This window comes from Triturus cristatus, chromosome 1_2 (genome assembly GCF_964204655.1).
Source record: "Triturus cristatus chromosome 1_2, aTriCri1.1, whole genome shotgun sequence".
In the NCBI taxonomy this organism is placed as follows: Eukaryota; Metazoa; Chordata; class Amphibia; order Caudata; family Salamandridae; genus Triturus; species Triturus cristatus.
The window spans coordinates 305,225,294-305,232,048 of record NC_140580.1 but is presented as its reverse complement, the minus strand read 5'-3'; positions in this window follow the sequence as shown (position 1 = coordinate 305,232,048).

Sequence of the window (6,755 nt, the reverse complement as noted above, 5' to 3'; positions counted from 1 at the left end):
TCCGAGCTACTCAGTCTATCGGTCGATCCCCCGATACGACTGCCTCTTCAGGAGGACCTTCTGTCGCAGCAGCAGGGGACGGTTCTCCACCCGAACCTGTCCAGCCTCCACCTCCATGTGTGGAGATTGAGCGGCGGCAGTTGATGCCATTTGACTTGCCTCCTGAAGTCTGTGATGTTATTCTGGCAGCCAGGCGTCCCTCCACAAAATCGGTATAGGCCTGTAGGTGGAACAAATTTACCGCCCCTCTTTCTGAGGTTCTCCTCTTTCTTCTTTCCATGGCCCAGCAGGGCTCTGCTCTGGGCACCCTTAAAGGTTATCTTTCAGCTATTTCTGCTTTCATACGGCTTCCTGATCAGCCTTCTCTTTTCAAATCCCCTGTTGTTTCTTGCCTCTTTAAGGGCATTACTCACATGTTTCCTCCTGTCCCTTTCGTAATGCCTCAGTGGGATTTGAATCTGGTATTGACGTTTCTGATGTGCGCTCCCGTTGAGCCACTTCATAATTGTCCCCTTCGTCTGTTGACGCTTAAGACTGCTTTCCTGGTTGCCATCACCTCTGCTAGATGGGTGAGTGAGCTCCAGGCTCTCTCTTCTAAGCCTCCTTTCCTTTCTGTCCATCCGGACAATGTTGTTCTCAGGACTCGTCCTTTTTTATAATAACTTTATTTATCGTTTTCCAAAATAAGAAAAGAAAATACAATAAAATATAAAGCAACCCCAACTTACACAGCTTGGTTACATGTGGTCATTCTGAATCACATCAGGAACATTAGATATATATATAAAACTATATACTTTGTATAGCGTGATGGCGGCAGTGACATTACAGTCCTCAACAATAGCTACCAACTCATAGATATTATCCAATAGGTGCAACACACTTGACAAATAAGTCAATGACGACATCCGTGAGCAATGCAAGCCCACTCCACTCCACATATATTTTACATGTTATATGATCGTCCCATGACCCCCTCCTGAAACTACTACAGTCAGCTTGTTCTGGGGTTTTAAGTAGGCCTTTCTACGTTTCCAGCTACACCAGCCTCGACAGATGCATCAGCCCGTGCACGGATCCACTCAATAAAGGGCTCCCATATCTCCCTGAGCCTAGAAGCCGGTGGCATGAGGTCCCAGTACGTTCCCAGCTGCGTTTGTCCATATGTTACCTCCCGGATCCAATCTTTGAGTTTGGGTGAACGTTTTTCCCCCCAAAAGATTGCTACCTGACGCTTTGCAAATAGCAAAAGTAATGCGTGCAATTTGCGTTTTTTAATATGCGTGGTCTTGACATATCCTAGTATACCCACCAGAGGTGGAGGATCCACCTTCAGATCTAGAATTTGATTAATAGAGTCAAAAATACTAGTCCAATATGCGCCTAGCACGGGACATGCCCAGGCTATATGTAAAAACGCCGCAGCCTCCGCCCCGCACCTCCAACAACTGTCACTGTCCCGTACCCCCATTTTATAGAGACTCAGCGGCGTTCTGTAAAAGCGGTGTAAAAATTTAAAATGTACTAGCCGGAGTTTATAGTTGGGAGAGAGCAGAGACATCTGGGCGCAACAGTACGCCCACACCTCATCCGTAATGAGGTCAGGTAGTTCTATTTCCCATTTAGTACGAACACGTAGGCCCGCCCCAGCATCCACCGCCTGCATACGGACGTAAATTCTGGTAATCAATTTATGTGGCGAGGGAGAAGACAAAACATTTTCCAATGCAGCGAGAGCAGGCGGCTCAGCGGGAAATCCAGAATACATCTGCCTACAAACCGCCCGAAGCCTATGGTACAAAAACACCTCTCCGAATGAAGGTCTCTCCCCCTCCTCCTCTGATGGGGGGGGGGGGGGGTCTCTGAATGTGCCACCCGGGTACAGGTCCGCAAACGTCTTGAGTTTCATTTTTTGAGCCCACTTACCAACCAGCTCATCTCCAATGTTAGGCAACAAGGGGTTATGTGCAAGGGGAGTCGAGGGCGCATACAGCATAGGCATCCCAGCCCGTCTCCACAAGCCCTCCCATGCCCATCTAAGAGTCTCGCCGTGTCAAGCTCGTCAATTGGCCGTCTGTGGTTCTTATAGACTGCCACTTGAAGTGGAACTTGGCGATACCACATCTCCCTCTACAGCTACATGCAGTTGAAACGGCGACGGATGAACCCAATTCTGTAGAAATTGTGCCTGCGCACAGAGCGTGTATAGTTTCATGTAAGGGGCTCCCAACCCACCCAACTTCGTAGGCATGGACAATATTTCCCAGGAAATCCTAGCTTGGCCACCTGCCCATACCAAGGAGATCAACAAGGACCTCAGTCTGAAAGAAATTTTGCGTGAGAATAAGTGGCAGATTTACAAACAGGTATAAAAACTTAGGCAACACTATCATTTTGGTTAGCGCAATTCTACCGGCCAGTGACAGAGGGAGCTTACTCCACAGCGATATCTTATCCTCCAACCAATTAATCCTCTTACCCTAGTTCAGGTTCCAGAGGTCTTGTATGTCCCGACTAATCCATATGCCTAGATATTTCACCGCATCCCCCTCCCATTTTAATGGGAATTCTGAGACAAACGCCTTTGTGTTGTCAGTTAAGGGAAACATCACCGACTTATTCCAATTAATAGATACTCCCGATAAGCCACCAAATTTGATAAATTCCCTCCGCACGACATCAAGATTTCGCTCTGGATGTCTTATGTAAAGGGTGACGTCGTCCGCATACAGCGATATTAATAGACTCCGAGCACTAAATCCTATGCCTTTGTCTGTATGGTGTTGTCGAATACTTGCGGCAATGGGCTCCATTGCTAGGGCAAAGAGTAGTGGGGATAGTGGACAGCCTTGCCGCGTGCCACGCCAAATCGGGAAAGCAGCAGAGATCAGGTTATTCACCCGGACTCTGGCAGTCGGTGCTGAGTACAGTAATTTAATCCACCTGAGAAACAGCGGTCCGAAGCCCATATACGCTCCAGGATTTTATATAAGTATGGCCATTCAAGGGAATCGAATGCCTTAGTGGCATCAAGAAACACCACCACCGCCCTCTCATCGGGATGCAGATAGTGCAGGACCGAGAACACTGTACGCAGTTTATGAGCCGTGGATCTACCAGGAATAAACCCTGACTGGTCAGGTAAGGCAATCAAGGGAAGCATGGGCTGGAGTCTATTTGCTATCAGCTTAGCCAAAATGTTAACATCAACATTAATAAGGGATATGCGGCCTGTAGGAGTCTAACTCGTTCTCAGGCTTCTCTGATTTGATCAGTGTAATGATAATTGCTTCACGCATTGAAGGAGGCAGAATACCCGTTTCATGTGCTTCCCCGAACACTGCTAATAGTCTGGGCGCCAGCTCCTCAACATACGCCTTGTAAAAGGCAGTCGTGAGTCCATCCGACCCGGGGGCCTTATCCGGCGGCATGCTTTTTATAACATCAGCAACATCTTCCACTGTAATGGGCAAATGCATATATTCCCTGTGATGATCGTTGAACCACGCCAACGCCACAGAGTCTAGAAAGTCCCCCATGCCTTCCGGGCATACAGTTTGGGTCGCAGTGTATAAGTTGGCATAAAACGAAGCAAATTGATCTAGGATAGCTAGAGAGCCTCGAACTGGGGCACCTCCATCGTCATGGATTTCGGACAAGAAAGCCCTGGAACGCGGAGCATTCAACATGCCAGCTAGTGTACGCCCTGGTCTGTCCCCCTCCCCATACGTCACGTTTCGCTTCCTCCTCGTACTCCAACAACTTACTTTTCAACTCCGCCAGCGAGGAAGAATCGTCCTCCCTGTAAGTGCGCTCCTCTAACTCCTTTATTTGGGATTCTAACGCACCCAGGGTGGCTCTGATAGCCCTAAGGACTCCAGCTTGTCTAGAGGTACACTTCCCCCTGATTACAACTTTAAATGCTTCCCATAGTGAAGCTTCGGTGTCCACCGACCCTGCATTTAATTCAAAGTACGCCGAGATATCCCTACGGGGAATGATCGGATAAAGTCCTGGCCAGATGTTGCACCTTTACCTCCCACCCAACCATATCTCTTGACAGCAGCCAGTAATCTAACCTTGACCAGGTGTGCCGATGTTCCGAGAAGCATGTGCCCTCCCTAGTCAGTGGATTGTGCAACCGCCAAACATCTATCATGTCCCCCCTCAATCAGCAAGTCATTTCGGGTTCTACTTGCTGCCGGATGGTGAGCACGGGCCGTACCTTAATAACGTTAAAGTCCCCCCCCCCCCCCCCCCCCGAGAGTTGTGGTACATCCAGTAGCACGCACCTTGGCCCACACCTCTTGGAAAAACTCCGGAGCATCTACGTTCGGGCCATATAGTGCCACCAACGTCATCAGAGCACCATCTAGGTACCCCAACAAAACAATATAACGACCCTCTGGGTCTGTGTAGACTTCACATTCCTTCCACTTCATTCCCCGCCTAATCAACACCGCCACCCCTCTAGCATAGTTTGAGTACACTGAAGAGTATAGTGATCCCCATCTACGATTCCTAAGTCTCATTGAGGTCAGGGACTGCAGGTGGGTCTCCTGCAACATACAGATATCAATGTTGTGACGCGTAAGGTAAGCGTGCACCATGCGGGCTTTCCTGTTGTCATTTAATCCACGGATGTTCCAGGTCAAACAATTTATTACCTTTTCGTGGATAGTAAGGCACAACCACACAAATCATTTTTTGTCCCGCCCTGTTCCATCCACATCACTGTTATCCACACATCACACCAATCCACACATTCCCATATTTCACCAAGCCAATGTGTAACTGCCAGAGGCACCCACCCCCACCCACAACAACCCCCCAATTAGGCTGAGATATATCCCCACCCCAACACCCCAACAACAAAGAGTTAGTAGGGAACACTCCTAGTGGAACGCGTGAGTGCCGAGCGACAACCCTACCGAAGTTGGGTGGCCAAGAGACTGCAAGGACAGGACTACTTATCACTATGTCTATAATAAACATATGGTTCGAGCGTTATGATCAACACCTACCATACTAACTGTTACAATCAATCACCTCCCAACAGTCGGAGCGCTCAACGGGACAAGCGCGTAGGGGCAAAACAGGGCCAAAGGCCCCACCTTGGAGACATCCTAGTTGGTCAATGACGTGCATACAGCAACAACCAAATGGTACTAAAAACAAGGAAAACCAAGAACCTGCAGCCTTTCAATGCCCTTGGCCCCAAATTAACTGAATATCAATTTTTTTTTTTTTTTTTTGGAAAGACCTTTATTGTTCACAGCTGTGTCATCATACAGTATACATTCACCATCCATGGTGGCTAGTCGATTAGACATTAAGCAGAGGTTTCCAGATAATATGACACAGCCATTCAGCCGGTAACCCGGGGGTCCGGCGGCGTTGTACATGGTGGTGTTGTTACAGTCATTAGGTAGTTATCTTAATAAATGACAGGTCTATGTTTTTCCTTTTTCTTAGTGTCGGTAACAGAGATAATGCAGTATTCCAGCTAGCATTGTGGCCATTGCGGTCGTCACCCAAGCCCTTATTGAGAGTTGCGCAAAGCGCCGTGGTTAATCATTAGCGTGGGGGTCCCCGGGCGGCACTGTGTCAGCGTCGTGTTCGCAATGCTTGCCGGAGCGTGGCAGTAGTGTTTCAGTATAGCTCACTGAGGCATAGAAGCTAACACTTAAGTTCGGCGAGTCTAGTCTACAGCTTTATAGTTAGGGTCCATGTGCGGGCTGCGTGGCGCACATCTGTCCCCCCATCGCTACACCCCTGAAGCCGCTGGTTATCGGGGCTATGTCCAGTATTCAACTCAATGTGCCCTTGTCAAGATCTCACTGAGAGCACTGGATGTACCCATCCCTTGTAGGGCGCGTATGCCATCGCATCTCTGCCGCCAGAGAGCGGTGTGTGTTTAATAGGGTATCGCTTCGGGGAGTCCAGACGATGCGCCCATCATCTGTTATCCGAGATAAGATAGGAGTCCGGCCAGGGAACTTGACCAGTAAACAAACTGTTCCCTACGCTTGTGTGGCAGTAGGGGGAGTAGGGGTTAGGGTTGTAAATTCAGGTGGGGTCAAGGGGAGGGGGGGGGGAGATCATCAGGTGCTGCAGCGGGGGGTCAGCAGCCGTCCAGTGGGGCACGGCGGGGCTGTGCACTGTGCGCGGGAAGCAGCGGACGGGAGGGGGAGGGAGGAACCCCCAGTCAGGTTGTGAATCCAAAGCGTCAATGCCCACACTTATTTTCTTGGTGCGCAGGGTGCTCTGCTACATTGGGGGGAGAAGGGCAGAGTGGGGCGAGGTGGTTATGCCTTCTCGTTTGTGTTCAAATTAACTGAATATCAATGTCTCTGCAAACAATCAGGAAAGAAAGTGCCACGTAAATGGGATAACAGAGTCTACAAATCAGTCATTATCACTTAGCTGAGTCTCCAATGCAGATCCATTACGAGGACTTGATTTCTTCTGCTTGCCTCCTACATGCTTGGCGAATTTCAGAGCTGCTTTGGCGTCAGTAAAGAAGTGAACAGAGCCATCATAGGACACTTTAAGTTTGGCCGGGTAGAGCAGAGAATAGGGAATCTGTGCCTGCAGCAAGAGACACTTCGCTGCCAAAAATACCCTCCGGGCCGCCTGTACCGCCGGGGTGAAGTCCGGATAAAACGCGATTTGATTTCCCTGGTGCACCGAAGATTCCCTGATTCGAGCCTGTCGCAACACCGCATCCCGGTCTTGATAGTTAAGAATCCTCG